Below are 16,969 nucleotides of genomic sequence, written 5' to 3' on the forward strand. Positions count from 1 at the left end.
ACATATCAAAGTTGTGTTTTTTTGTAATGGAACATCCAATATATTAATTAATTTTCGGATTTTTCGATTTCGGATTCTGGGCTAAAATATAAGGTTTTTTATAACATTTTCTGGAAATAAAGAACAATTTTTAAATTACAATAAAAGCTACCTAAATTGGAATTTACCCGGTATGGCCTAATATGTAGTTAAATTAACTATTGTACTTTAAATCAAATTAAAACTTGATCCAAAAAGTTATACAGGGTGAGACAAAATTAATATTGAACATTGGTCACCGTTAAAAGCATATTACCCTTTTATTTTAAATGGAACATCCAGTATATTATTCCGATATAATGGAGAATTCATGTCTCTTCCAAATACTATTAAGGTTGCCTACCCCTCAAACAAAGATTTTCCTAGATATTTAAATTTACATGATTTGATCTGAGTAGATCTTTATTATTTGATAAAGTCTGGGTGGCTGTGATATGTCTGACGTTACTTCAAATATAGTTGTCTAATTAGCCCAAGTTTAACAACTAGTTATCATTTTGTGTCAGTTCAAACTTAAAAATTTCTCAGAAATTTGCCGAAAATGCAAACTTATCCTACATCAGAGAGAATTGATATGATTCTAATATTTCGTGAATACAGTGTGCATTCACCAATTGATAGAATACGTAAATGCTTCTATTTTATCTAGTCTGTTTTTTTATGGGAATATGTTAAAGACAGTGTTTACAAAACTTCGACAACTATTGTCGACAACATGAGAGAAATTATTTTAGCTGCTTTTCGAGATAGAACTCCACATATAATTTTTAAAATGAAAAGATCCTTTTGAAAAGACAATCATTTTATGCAGTTAACAGGAAAGGAAGCATTTTGAGCATTTGATTTCATCTAGCTAATTTTCTGTCTAGTTTTAATTCTGTAATTTTGTAAGGGGTCAGTAATGTCTTCTCTACATGTATATTTAAAAATTAATGGGGTAAGTAAGAAAAACAATGCTTATCATGTTCTAACATTTAGCATACTTAATTTATATAATACCTTTGGGCTGGCTAATAGCTTCAGCAATGTAATTGAAAGGAGTAAATAAAAAAACTAACAGCTTTAATAGGATTACATCAATAAACTATAGATAATAGGTCTTTGGTATTCACTTGTATCCTCAGTCTAGTCATTAACGCACAAAACTTTGATGTTCATTGTTCGGTTACTTAACTTAATTTATCATAATTTGTAGCTGTCAGTTCGATTTGAAAAACAATGAACATTACAACCGTAAATGCCAAAGTGAAAAAGAAAAACAACATTAGTTTAATTTGTTTTCTATTTTACGTGTTTATTAGATTCTTGTTTAGATCTCTATTAAAATATAGGTACTTTAAAAAATACAGAGAATTTTAATAGCCATTTACAACGCTCTTGTTACGCATAATAAGTTCTGAAATCTCATGCAAACTGCTTCATATATTATAATAAATTACACACGAAGAATAATAGCTTCTACAGTTTTACTCTCTGCAAAAATTTAATAAAATAAACCTACTATAGAACCCAACTGATAGTAAAATGAATAATCAAGTTATTACAGAAATATGATTTACAGAAAGACCTACATTATTCAATAACTAATAACAAAATATATATAAAACAAATTAGGTAATATGAAAGAAGTGAGAAAAAAAATTGAACATAAGTTTAAATATTAGTCTTTCAAGACCAATAATAACACTTTTAAATTAGTGGTTTCAATTAGCGTAGAAGCTTGTTCCTTTAATTTCAATGTAAGCATTCAGAACATCAAAATTAGTGGTAAACATTTACAAGTAGTAGAAAAAGTTATCAAACTTTTATCCTTTCCACTAATTATACTTCAAAATTTGCGAGAAATGTCATTTTGGCCCTTGATTATCTTCCGTCAAGAGAAATAAATAAATTGTTTTATAAATATTAGGCTTTCTCTATGGATACAATTCTGGATGATCGTAAACTAAAAAGTATAAAGTGTAATCGAAACCACTAATATATTCCACTAATTGCGAGGTTCTCAATGAAGCTGTAGTTCCATGTGATTTTCTCTTTTTACTGAAGTTATAGTTAGTTTAACTTATTCTACCTATTCGACACATTTTAATCCTTTATCAGTTAAATGCTAGATTTCTCTATTTTGAATTATTCCAACCGCCAATTCTGTCGACGTCTCCAAAGCTAAAGCGCTCCATAATTGACGTGACTTTCGGTTCTATCGCGTACGTCAAGATTCCGGCAGTAAGTATATTTTAAGAGGAATCCCACACATCAGCGGGGCGGCTCTTGTAAGCCCCTATTTAGACGTGTTTACTGGCTGAGACAGGCAGATTAGAAATTAGCGCAAATGTCTGAGCGAAATCTTCGCGTTCCTCTGTGACACTGGCTTCGTTATCTCAACGACAGCGCGGTTCGTTCGTTCCCAAATCCTGCCCTTTCAGTTTCCTTTGGATTATTCCTGAACCCCAGAGATCATTTATATTTAGTGGATACCGCTACACCAAGAGATTTGTCTAAAGGTCTATGTAATATCTATTATTAGCTACATCTCCGTACATAATTATATTTCTTTCAGCTAAAAAAATTGGCAAAATGTATTATTAAGGAAGTCTGAAAATATACCTAACCATGAATCCTCTCTCTTTCAGTTATAAATTATATAGGATTCATTAGGAATGATAAGAAAATTAGGAATATACAATTACAATATGGTGAAATTTTACTCTTCATCGTTCTCAACAAAACTGGTACTGAACTTACCTCTCTGCATCCAACTTTTCAACTTAATGACCAAAAAGTAGATCAGCAATGAGTAATCCATTATCTCCACCCAAGTAATAGATGTCATCCACAGAGTCAAATCCCTCAAATGGCAATGGGCCGGACAACTTGGAAGAAGAACAGCCAATAAATGGACCACAAGAATTACAGCATGGTACCCAAGAGGAATTAAGAGACCTAGAGGAAGACCTAATATAGGATCATGATACTAGGAAATTAGGAGGGATAACTTGGGCCTGCATAGCCAACAATAGACAACAATGAGCTCAACTACAAAGAGAGTATGTAAGGGGAGGCACACCATAATTGAAAATGGTTGAATAAGCTGAAAATGATGATAATGAATCCATTATCTCCAATTTCGACTACTTTATTCATGAGCAGGTTTGAAGTAGAGGCCAAAAGAGTATTTTATATTCAAAGAACATGGTTTAGGCATGTGAATGATAGATTTTCTAGCAGTCTGACACAATCCGCAATAATTTTTTTATAGAATTTGATATGGAAAATGATGATTGATATTGATACTTGAGAAAAACTAGAGATTACCAGATTTAAAGAATTATAGGTTAGAAATAAGAGTTAAAAATTAGAGAGAGAGTTTGACAAACCCATATAGAATAACTAATATTACATAGTTATGGATCATACCAAATAAACTTTTAGTTATGTCGTTAAACTTGACGTGACCGGCACAGTGTTGCACTTTTACATATTTTCATTTAGTCAAACTATTTTAGGAAGTAAAATAAGTTAATTATAAATATATAAACAGTCATTATTTACAATAACAAATCTGACAAAACAAAATTAGAAAAAAAAACCGACAAAGACAGAAAACTGGAAACATCATCATAAGAAAAAAATTAGACAAAGAAGAATGTTCAAGCTTTATCCAAAAAAGAGTATGTATTAGTAAGGTTTTTGTCCCTACAAAAATTATATAAGACTTTAAAAAAACTTGATAAAGAAATGTTTTATGTAGCTTTATCTTGTTCAAACGAGATCTAATCACTTTGGACTTTCTTTGAGCCAATTAATTTCCTTATTAATGTTATTTTTTAAGAAACAAACGAAAACGAGTCCAGAGAAATAAGGAGTAGGGTAAAGTTTTTGTTCTTTAAGGTCCAGAGGAAATTATCTCGATTTACTTTATTTTTTCGTTTTTGTTTGGCCTGTTTTTATCGCAAAATGTAACCCCTCGTTTCCTTTTTATCTTGCTTTTGTTGTTTTTTCAGAGAATTTATCGTCTTTAATTTCTTAATTGGAGTCGGTGTCGTCTTAATTGCCTTAGCAAACAACAAAAAGAAAAATAAATAATTGCCTTTCTTTGCCTTTGTCTACAAACTGCTTTTTCTTACTTTATTCCTTAATTCTATCTTTTTCAAAATATTGAAACAAAAATGAAAATTATATGAAAAGATCTCTTATATTTTTATGGTAAATAAAATAAATAAACTCACCGATACCCAATTTATTTCAAGCTGCGATACTTATCAGAAAATGCAGTTTTTGGCATTCATATGGAAAAGGCATAACAACTTTGCTCTCCATTGCACTGTGCAAAATACTTCGAGGTCTGTGCTTATTACATATCTTTAATAGCTAGTTTTTGTTTCATGTGTTTAATCGTTTCATGTTGTTTATAGTATAATATATACATAAATCTTATTAGATAATAGATATTTATCCATGATGTCAATTTTAAGGGCGCTTATTAACACCATCAAAATATACAGATCTGACTACTCCACGTCATATTAGAAAACCATATTTATGTACGTCTCATAATACAAGCAAAACATCATATTAACATTAGTATGTATAGAAATTTGAGTTAAAATACCTGATTAAAGATCCCTGTACATCACACCAACTTTCCCGAGTTGGGTTCAATGATGAAAATCAAGGCAGCCACTATTCTGAAAAATAAAAAAAAAAACAGAAATTAGTATCAAATAATAATATGTTTCCAAATAACTCTTCCAAAGTTTCCAAATCAAATCAAAGCAAAACCTGTCTTCTGAAACGTTTCAAGTGTTATTTTCCAAAATAACGTGCATTATGATGTTTATTGTGGGTTTTGCCACAGCATAATATTTGCATCCTAACTTTGCAACTTAAGGATTTGAAATGGATAAGACGTCAATAGTAATATTATACTTGTGTAAAAAGCCTATGAAAAAATTCGAGATTTGCGACAATAATGACAATAAAAAGCTAATATATGTGGATAAGACGGATTTTTCTGCCGTAACGTAATTTTTAGTCAATTTTGCTGCAATTTGGGACTATGTTTGTTATAGATTTCAGGGTTCACTATTAATATATGTCATTAGGTCATTAAAAAATGGATAAGGCAGGTTTTGCAACTTGACGCCTCATTTGTTTTGTTATAAACAATCTCACGAAGATTTCACGAAGCTCACGAGAACATTTCTTGATTTAATGTCAAGTTACTTAAACATGTATAAATTAGTAGATTATTCAGTTCTCTGAATACAATTTCACAACCAACGAGAATATCATTTTTTATTCAAAACGCACCAGTTCAATACACCGTTCTCCATAACAATATAAATTTGGTTAGGCCAATACCTAAATAGTGGGCAAATATACTGCATGTAAAAAAAGAAATATACATATTATAAAATTAAACATATTTGCAAAAAATTATCGAATGTAATACCACAAGATGTTTCGGGATTACCGAATAATACTTTTACCTGATACGAAATGCGTTGCCCTCCTTCGGAGTCGTAGTGTTGCCGGTATCGCATTGAGTGTCAGGCAAAAGAATTAGGTAATCCCGAAACATCGAGTTGCATTCAAAAGATTATACAACGAAATAAAGTACATATATCCTTTTTACCAAATCTTTCATTTGCCATTTTGTAATAAGAATTGACGGAATATTTTGTGGAACTGACAGAAATGACTTCTGAATTAATATTTCAAAAAATGACAATTCCAATATGGCCACCAAGCGATAATCACTTAAATGATCACTTATTAATCACATCCTTCTACATAGGAAAAATATACATAGAGTTGCATAATCGGTTCAAACCCAAGCCTTTAATTGAAAAATAGTGTAATTGGAACTATATGACTCTGATTAAGATTGTAAACTTTTGTAATTCAATTCCAAATTACTCAAACAACTAGAAACAATTACATTATTCGGTTCTTTGGACGTCACTTCATGACCAGGACAAACGTCATCTTTTATTCAAAACGCACCAGTTCATTACACCGTTGTCCGTCCACCCGAACCATCAAAACTTATTCTGCAAATAGAGCCTCGGACTAAACAGACGAAATTCTCGGAAGATTTCATCTGGAAACGAATCCTGCGGATCCATCTGGAAACTTTACGCGCGATATGTAGGTTCGGGAAACTGGAGCGGCCGAGAGAATTTGATTAGGCCAAATTAATTGTTTTAACCCCCCCGGATGCTAATGTCACTATTCGTTAGCCTATGTCTGGATGAACGTTTAATTAATTTCTGGAATACTGGGTTAGGGGTCCGTTTCGCCGCAAAGCCGAAGACGATTCTGGAAACGGTTTGGAGGCAAAAGACAGACGTGGATCTCACAACCGCCAGCGAGGCATTATAATATACACTATATGAAGGATGTTGAATCAAAGAGGATTAGAGCCAGTCATAATTTATGGATAGTTATCCTGTTCTAGCTGTTCAAGGTGTACAGTGCCCGGCAATAGTGCGTCGGGCATCTCTAGCTCCTATAGAATAAAAAACTTGGGAATTTGGTTTAAGTGCAAGTTCTTGAACAGTTCAGAGCTGCACAACTGCGCGAATGGAGAACAGTTATAGATGAATGAACAAGTCTCCCAAACACATGACTTGACACGATCGACAAATCAAAATATTATGCTTACATAACAATAAAAAAAGGTAACAAACTTAAAGGTACACACATACGAAACTCTCCTAAAGGTATACACATACGTAATATCCTATATATGGAATTTTTTTTTTCGTTATCATACTTATAGAAAATGTGCATTACTGTAGTTGAATGTCTCTATTAAACCCATCCAAAATGCCTTTACCAAAATGCAAATACGTGATTTTAAAAGTTATTCTCTATCTGTTTGGATTGGCTTTACAGAAACCGTCAGGTATAAGAAGTTGTTCACTGATATATACAAAGACAAGAGCAAATGGTTTAATATTGTTTTGAGTAGTATAAATTCCTTCACCAGAGTATATGAAATTTTAGTAGGTAAAAAATAATAAGAATTCTAGTCTACTAATCAACTAAAGCCTGCCTAATAAGAGGATACTTAACAATGACAATATGTCATTTTAATTAACAGGTAAATCTGTCAATTTTTGGATGTCGTGTGTCAAAATCTTCCCTGACTCGTTGTACAGACTTTACTCCATTTTGTGGTTTTTTTATAAGTTTCAATAAAAAAACCATGCAGTACAAAATGTTCGAAAACTGTTATTAGAATCCCTTTTTACGAATCCTAGAATAATTTTCTAATTGCTGTTTATATAAACCGTATATCAGAATAAATCAAAATTCTAGGAGATAACCGACACTTAATCCGTCAATCATTAGCGCTGTTTTGTGTGTTCTATGATTAGAAAGCTATTTCACGGCATTAGCGCTCACGAAGAAGACTTAAACTAGTCATTAGGTTAAATACGACTTATAATTCCCATGGTATAATTTGTATTAATTCGAACTGGCTTTCTGACCTTTTGGTTTAAATTACATTCTTCACTTTCACTAAATATTAACATTTTAAAATGTCGGAATCGATTTAATTAACAACTTTTATTCCTTAAGAAAGAAAATGTTTTTCAGACAATGCTAAGTAGTTTACCAGCGAATATTTTAAATTACAATTAGGAGAAATTTAATCGATATATTGCAATTCGGATTTCAGGCACAATAGAGCAGCATACACTATAGTTGTTCCAGCTATAGAAGGATTACGGGGGTTTAGCCAGGCGAGAGGGGAACAAAGAGTCGCAATATCCTACAATAGGGAGGAATGCAGGGCTATAGTCACGGAAGCAGCATAATCTACGATTGGGAATATCCTGAAGGATAAAGCGAGTGTTCAGTCGAGTCATAAAAAAACTGGCCTAAAAATCGGACAAAAAACTTAAGCCAACATAAAAAAGTTCAGTTGGTTGGCAAAATAAAATATGAATTTCTTAGAGAGTCACATTAAATTCTCAGTTGATAGCATTGGAAACTCTAACCATTGGTTTTTATATTTATATTTATATTAGCAACAAATCCACAAAATGACGCTGTTTCCCTCCTTAATAAAGTTTACTCCAGCCTTAGAAAAATCACAGCAACAATTTTCTGTGATTTTTCTAAGGCGTTCGACTGTGTAAATCATAAGATCCTAATTAATAAACTGCAGCACTATGGGGAACAGTTCAGGGGAACATCTCTCGAATGGTTTAAGTCGTATCTGAGCAACAGAAGTCAACTTGTGAGCATGGATACCACGTTGTCTTCTAGCAAGCCAATAGAATGTGGAATACCTTAAGGCTCAGTACTAGGCCCTATTTTGTTTCTTCTTTTATTAACGACATTGCTAACATAAACATCAGTGGTAAAATATGTCTTTTTGCGGACGACACTAGCTTCACTTGGAGCAACAAGGACGTCACGGCACTTCATGGGACTATATCAAATGTCTTAATCACCGTTAAATCTTGGCGCGATTCGAACCTCCTGAGTCTCAACATTTCTAAAACTAAAGCTTTGTCGTATAAAAACTCGCTGCAGCCTTTTGTTAACAACACCACCATCGACGCCGTAAAATCTGTAAAATTTTTGGGCTTGTTGTAGAGAATTCTCTAAAATGGGACATGCATATCGACGCTTTGTCGAAAAAATTAAGCTCTGCCTGTTTTGCATTAAGATCTGTTTCTAAGGAGCTTAACTTGTCAGTAGCTAGAAATGTTTATTATGCACTTTTTGAGTCGCACCTCAAATATGCCCTTCAATTCTGGGGTACGTGTTGTGCGACTCAATTTGACCGCATTTTCAAGCTCCAGAAGAGAGCTGTTCGATATTCACTGGGACTAAACAGCAGAACTCATTGCCAAGATTTTTTAAAAAAATTAAAAAAATTAACTCTTCCTTCCTTATTTATATTTGAATTCGTTTGCCTAATACGTAAGCATATATCCGCTTCTCAAGAAAGGCCACCTCACACTTATTCACTCAGGAACGCGGAGCAAGATCTTTATCTACCTACCTCACGCTCAGAGTTACTTAAAAGTTCAATATCACTCGAAAAAAAATGCACAATCACCTGCCATTTGAAATCAAATCTATAACATCATTTTCTTCATTTCGCAAAGCATTGAAATCTTATTTACTAGACAAGGCTTTCTACGCCGTAAATGACTTATATTTTGATAATCGAATTTGATCTTGTAAAACTTCCCCTAGGAGATGCAAGACCTTGTCGTTGGTGGGGAAGCTCCTGGTCAGGTGCTGGAGGGGGATTCCCCCTAGCACTTGGCTTGGTCTAAGAAGCATCTCACTCATCGTCTTGTCCCTGACTGAAATGTCGTGGCCAGGGAATTGCACCAAGACATATAACGATACCGGGCGGGGCTACGGACAGCCTCAACCTTGGGGCATCGGGGGGCACCCCATTGTATTTTACCCCTTACTTCTACATGCGGGGCTCTGTAGAAGTGGACCGACTGTGACCTAGCGACTCATGGGAACACTATGAGATCTGGTAATAATAGTAATAAAAACATCACCGGTGAAGCTGTGGGGAACCCCCTAGCAACACTGGGAACAGTAACAATGAAAGTTCCAAGGGGCCAGGTCCAAAGAGAACTACAGGAGAGGTGGCTGACACTTGCGTGGGACCATCCTCCGCAAGTGGCATACAAGCTACCACCTCCTCCAAGGGTCGGGAGCCTACCTCCTACCTCTAAACCCAACAGGCGACACAAGCTACCGTTTCGTCTACCCGGCCTAGGTCGTAGCTCCTCGACTGTGAAGGACACGGGTCTCCGTAGGAAGTCCTGGGACTGTATGATGAGTTATAACTCAAGAAAGGGGGACACAATAGATCTCTAAGGTCGCAGAGATTAACCCCCCTCCCACTTATTCTAAATCTTGTAAAAACACTGGTCTAATATTTGCTATTAGTATATTTACTATTATAAACTTACTAAATGTTTTTTTGAATCTTATTTTTATTTTTTTTTTATTCTTTGACATTGTAAACATTTATAAATGTTTATTTTAAACAATAAGACTGACAATGTATTTTGTATACTTGTTTTGTATTCTCTTTTGTTTGTTTACTTTACCTTTATCTACGAATTGTAAAATTTTTTTACAACAATGGAATTTTATTTATTTTATTTTTTTTCCCTATTTGTGGCATACCGTTTCCATTTTATGTCAAGAAACAGACACAATTATTAGAAACATTACCTAAAATATGCCCAAAAATGCTACTTGGGTATTGCAAAAATTTGCTTAGTATTAATACCAAACCAATGCATAGCGACGAGCTTAAACGAAACGCTCACCCTTCTTTGCTCCGGAAGCATTTTCCAGCAAGATTTCTAATCAATTAGCGATAACGAATCAATCGAACCGGGGGCCAGCTGCAGGCCATCTCCTCGCCTCTCCCGACATAATTAAAACATAAAAACAATTACAGTGCTCTATCTGCTTCTCTCTCTCTTCAATGTCTCTGTCGAAATGAGAAAAGGCGACATTTATTTCACAGTCGACTGAAAGCCGAATCGGACTTTTACGGCTTTAATGAAGCAGAGCCGGAATTAGTTGTTTTTTGTTTTAATTTTGTTGCGAAGACCGGAAATGAAGTCGACGGTTTTTCCAGTGTGATGTGCGGGTTTAGAATATGAGATATTACAGAAAAATATGTTTTTCTACGTGATAATTAAAGCTATATACAGCTGGGAGGGTTTTTGTTAAAGTTTTAATACTTTTCTTATTCAAAGCTTTAATATTTTTCTTATTCAAAGGTTCCGAAGTAAAAAAAAAACACTTTTTACATTACTTCCTTTTTATAATTCTAGCTAAGCTTATTTCAAATATCCAGGGAGCTATATGGAGGGTTCAGTCTCCAAGTTGCTAGATTTAGGACTAAAGAATGAAACCTAAGGATCAGACTATACAATGGATTTGAAAAGGTCGCAGTGAAAATTTTCCAAAGAATCCAAATTTTAATGCTTTATTTTATTAACCTGTACTATTGGACTATATTTTCTTAATTTTCCTTGTAACTTTTTTCTACCTTCAGTCTATTAAATTTTTTGTTCATTACTCTAACTATGGTCTGAAAAGTCTGTCTCAACATGTCAAGGTTCTTCAACATATGTAATAATGCTCAAGAGATTTTGTATTTCGAGTAGTTAAAAAAGAGTTTAGAAATTTTGGGGTAAACAACTTATATACGAACAAATTATAAATTCTTCTTCACTACTTATTGACACAACCTTTACTGGAAAAACGGGATATAGTGCATCTCAAAAGTGTTTTTTTTATTTTTTTCATATAATAAAAAGAGGTTTGGTATGTTAGTATATGACATAAATTAGAATAGTTTGACGATTTTTGAGTTTGATTCCATAGAAAATGAATAGAATGACACATCAGATGTCTTTTTTTGACATTTTTGCATATAGTTTATTTGAGATTGTAAAAAACGGTTCATAACAACAATTTGACTCGAAATACCAAGTGTGTGGTACCAAATTATTCATAAAAAAAGACGCCAATGGGCTACACCCGTTTCATATAAAAAAATTGAGATGTGATTGAAAATACGATTTGGGCATCTTTTAACAGGTCAGGACAAGACACTAAAAACCTTAGACGATCAAATCTATTTTTCCAAGGCCCCTTCATTAAAAATACGATATTTTTTAAGCAACTATGTCAAAAGTTGACATATGATATATCATTCTATTCAGAGTGTCATTTTCTATAGAATAGAGTAAAAAAAAAATACCGAGGATGCCATTTATAAATCTAAGGTTGTAGTAATTTCCGGTGAAACAGGAAGTGACCGAAAAGAATTGAGTAAGTCAATCAATCCTAATTTATGTCATAACTAACATACCAAATCTGTTTTTTTATCTGAAAAAAATTATAGTTATTATAGTTATAGGGGTGAGCCACTTTTGAGATGCACCCGGTATTGCTATTGAAATTACAGTGTCATTTGACAAAATATGTCATTAAAAATATGTTGCTATAAATATATTACTAATTTAGCCATTATTTATACTACTTAAAACTAACCTAATTTTTCACAAACTAAAAATATATCCGAAGTTAATGATTATTTCCTCTAACGCCTGAACAAGAGACACAACAACTAGCACCAAGTCGGCACATCATCAATCATATTCCGATTTATAAATAACCGTTTCTTGGCTAATATTAAATTACAGCTCTTACCGTTAAAGAAAAGACTGGTGACAGTTGGTGCATGTTTGTTATTTCGCGTTTGGCCTTGATGACAAAACATTTCAGACGAAAGAAACATTTGGTGGAAATATTTTTGGAAACAAAAGATGCGCACAATTGCCTTAAGCTTTAACGAATTAAAACGAATATTTTAGGAGTCTTTTTGTATCAAAAATAAAACGATTGCTGATTATTTGTTGCTACGTTGCCTTTTTAAGATTCAGAAGATTCCAAAAAAGAATATACAATAAAACACACTGTGTAAAGTGAAACTAATATTTAACAAGCAATTTCGGGAACGGGAACCAAAAAAGTACCATCAAATTTAAGAAAAAAAAGCCGAAAATTGATATTTAAATTGAAATCCGTTTTTCAACTTGCTGCTTCACCAGGCAAACGACCTTTTTATCGAACCAACCAAGTCCCTTCTTTTCAAACCACAAAACCAAACCGACCAAGTCTACACCATTACCTACTGTTACCTACGGTACTGCAGACTGCAGTACCTTTTTCTTACGTAACGCGTCCTGAAGCATCTCGCCATGCTTGAATAAAGTTCTTTAGTCGATTTTTTTAATTAATCAAATCGTTAAATGGCACCATCGAGGGAGAAACTCGGTTTTCCTTAATATTTTAAGACCAGGGATGGGTAAATATATTCTGTTTCATACCTTATCATAAAACACATCTTTGCATACTTAATTTCAGTCCAGAAAATAAGGTTTTACAGTAATAAGTCTACTAGGCCTGTAAAATGTTTTTCCCTGATTTCTGATTTGTATTCACCCAGATATAGAATGTAGAATATTTGGGAGGGGAGTAAAGCTTCATTCAGGACCTCGCAATTAGTGGAATAAATTAGTTGTTTCAATTAGCGTCGAAGTTTATTCCTTTAATTTCAATGTAAGCATTCAGAACGTCAAAATTAGTGGTAGACATTTTCAATTAGTAGAAAAAGTTATCAAACTTTTGACTTTTTTATACTTCAAAATTTGCTACAAATGTCATTTTGGCCTTTGATTGTCTTTCGCCAAGAGAAATTGTGGTTAGAAATCAAAAGTTGATTGTTTTATAATCTAAATATTAGACTTTCTCTATGGATACAACTAACTAATGTGAATGATCGTAAACTAAAAAGTATAAAGTGTAATTGAAACCACTAATTTCTTCCACTAACTGCGAGATGAACCCGAACATATATCTTATGAACCCGAAAATAACGCATTTCTCTTCGCAGAGAATACTTCGAAAAACAATAATGTTTAAAAGTTATCTACTGTTTTTTTTTTCTACGTCTCTCAGTGTATCTGTTGAAATTTCTGTCTCTAAACTATTAAAATAAACTAAAAATACATAATAATAATATTTAAAAATACTCTTCAGTATTCAACTTAACAATAATTATAAAAAATAAAATGATGTAATTTATTACTCTATAGTAATTTACTACGTAATAAAATATTCAATTTTCTATGTGACCCAACCCTGTGTGGTCGCGCCTTTAAACTCTCATATTTCAATTAGAAAATAAAAAGTGTCAAATATCTTTTCGGAACGGAGGATATAATGAATTTGTTAATTGGCCGATAATATCGCTTTCTAGGATCGTCATCAGATACCACTAGGGTCGGTATTTTTTCTTTCCTGATTCATTCGCCTCAGGTGTCGTTCGTTTGATGGAATCGTAAAAGAATTCTCTCTCGTTAACGAATTCATAAAATCAAAAACGCGTGATTTACACACGAAATGTGTTGATTTATGTCGATTAAAATTCTTGTGGCATGAGAAAGAGAAACTCTAATAACATGAGATCCCAAAATGCAGATAATCGTTCTCTAAAATTCGTGAGCAGCTTATTAAATTTTAGTGATGTAAATAAAACGTAGAAATGATTATTTCACAATTTAAAAGAACCTTTAAAATTATTCAAGTAATTAGATATTTGAAATTAAAAGAGAAGGCATGAATTGAATTAATTTTGCTCACACAAAAATTAAGTAAATAATTCTTAAGAAATTTGGAGTGGTCAGAATTAAAATGGATCAAGTCCAATTTCCTACTATTTTAAGATAATAAGTTTAAGATAAAATGTATTTTATAAACGTACGAAGACTCATACGTTTATAAAATATAGTTTTTTTCCAGTAGAGAAACGAATCAAGTCAGACTTCACGCATTAAGCAGCGATAGCCTGTTTCTGTTTGGTTTCTGAATATTCTGTTGGTTCCTTTCAGAAGTGAATTATCTGATAGTCAAGCAGCGTTAAAAACGATCAACTCAGTATCAATCAATTCGAAATTGGTCAAAGAATGCATAGAGAAGCTGAATAAATTAGGCAAAGTAAACAAAGTTCTCCTACTCTGGGTGTCTGCTCACCAAGGGATAGAAGGCAATGATAAGGAACACTCCACTAACTGGGCCAGAACCGTTCTGCTTTCCAAGTGGTAACCAACTCAAGGCGGAACTCAAGAACTTGGAAGACCCCATCCGCAACCTGGAATGGGAATCTTGTAACGGTCTAAGACACTCGAAGAAGTTTCTGAGGGCTTACGATCAAGAAAAATCAAAGATATTCCTGGATTTAAGTAAGAACAATCTTCGGATTGTCACGGGTTTTTTAACAGGACACTGTCTCCCCAATGAACACCTCAGTAGATTGAATCTAAGAAGAAACGGCGAAAGCAGAGTCTGCGGGGAAAATGGGGAAACACCAGTACACCTCATCACTGAATGCGCCGAGACGACAACCATTCATGCCATGAACTTTGGTACGACTGATATTGAAGATGGAGAACTACCCTCTATAAAACCGTCCCAGATATTGGCTTTTGTCAAAGCCCTGGGAGTGTATGATGAGTTATAACACAAGAAAGGGGGACACAATAGATCTGTAAAGTCGCAGTGATTAACCCCCCTCCCACTCATTCTAAATTCTAAAAAAAATTCAGAAGTGATATGGATCAAGTTCATAAAATTTAACAAACGTGCTAAAGTTTAGATTCAAAAAAAAACTTTTTTTGATAAAATGGATGAAAATGAAACAAAGTCAGAACCATTTGCACCAAGTGGTGCAAATGGTTCTGACTTTTGCAATCAGCCATCTGAAAGGTCTGATTCTATCGATTCTGGAAGTATAGTTTGATTTATCGTTATTTTCACTATTACTACATCAACAAGTTGGTGTAGTAATAACAAGGCTGTTTTTATTACAAATACTTAGATATCTGACATGTTGATCTGAATAAAACTGAACGAGGAAGAAAAATCATTTCATATAGACGTAACGTAACAAACTCTAAAGGCAACACATAAAAATCGAAGAAAACACTATTGTTTTAGCTATCAAATCTAGCTCAACAAATCCCTTATTGACGAAGAAAAATGTACCGATGAACCAATTTATATCTAAGATTTCAAATATTTTCAGAGACAAAATGGTTCAAGTTCAAAAAAGTATGAACAAATATTCTTAAAAATGACCACAGTTGTATTTTGAGTTACTTTCGTTTGCAATTATACGATTTAAAATATAATAAAACATTGTGTCAAGTTTTCTTTTCTAGCTTGCTTTATTTTAATTAAGTAACATTAAAAAACTTTAACTCTCATTTTCTCCATAATCATCTTAGGAGGACTTGATCCAGTTCACTTCTGAACCCCTCATTTGTAAAATAAAATAAAATGTAATTAAACTCTTAATTATATTTAAACTCTTCTAAACTTAGAAACAGGGAACCTAAAAAAGTTACGGTGAAAAAACTTGATAGATAATAAAGCTATAAAGCTGGTGATAAATTTATTAAGCATTTACGATACCAGTTACGCAAGAAAGCCAATTAATTTTATTAGTATGTTTGATTCTATCTTTAGTTTGTAAAGAAAGCTCGTTAAAACTATTTTATTTGTTTTAAGATATGTAGTTTGTGTTTTTTAAATTCCTGTACGCAGCGTGAAATCAACTGAAGAAATATTATCTTGTTTGTTATACATGTGCGTGTGTTTGCACATGTATCCAACTAGGTACATAAACCAAATTGATTATTTTTTAAAACTAATTAAATTTACTCAGCTACTTGCCTCGTCGACCATGACTTTTTAGGTTGATTTTGTACCTTTTGGGGAGTATTTTAGGGGAAAAATTACACCGTAAAAAATTACAACATTAACACCGTGCTCGGCCAGCTTTAACCAAAAAATGGCCCCTAATATCTGCAAAAATATGCAATTTACAAAATTTTTCTTGGAATAAAAAATGAAGTTTAGGTAATTACCTATTAAAAATAGCCCTTATCATTTTTTACGGAAGTAGTTTTCGAGATATTCCGCCTCCAAGATACCTGAATTTTCTCTCCAAATCTTGACGGTGCTTCGGAGTTAGATTTCATAAGCGGATCATTGATTGATATGACACATTGTTCCCTAACTCGGCTAAAATTTAATATTTTTTGATGACTCAAAGTTCATTTAAAAGGCAGAATTGACAGCTCATCTTGGAATCACATTTTGGAATTGGTTTGAATTTTGTCTTCAATATTCCTCGGCCCAATAATTTTCAGATTTTTACAAACTAATTCATATTTTCACTAATAATAGCTTATTTGTCAAGATTTTTTTAACAGTTGTTCATAGAGTCTCTTTAAGCAACTCAGAAAGTTTAGTATTAATGAAAGAAACAACTATTCGT

General features: G+C 33.0%; 1 protein-coding gene across 1 annotated transcript in view; it reads right to left on the reverse strand.

Moving 5' to 3' along the window:
- The window catches only part of LOC115875151 (MOXD1 homolog 2), a 233,737-nt gene that overhangs the window by 196,966 nt on the left and 19,802 nt on the right, over positions 1–16,969 (reverse strand). The window contains exon 2 of the mRNA XM_030890542.1: positions 4,649–4,724. The gene's annotated coding sequence lies outside the window, so the exon portion shown is untranslated. The remainder of the gene's footprint in view (positions 1–4,648; positions 4,725–16,969) is intronic.

Source organism: Sitophilus oryzae, unplaced genomic scaffold (genome assembly GCF_002938485.1).
Source record: "Sitophilus oryzae breed Bouriz unplaced genomic scaffold, Soryzae_2.0 scaffold_1350_pilon_pilon, whole genome shotgun sequence".
NCBI classification, from domain to species: Eukaryota; Metazoa; Arthropoda; class Insecta; order Coleoptera; family Curculionidae; genus Sitophilus; species Sitophilus oryzae.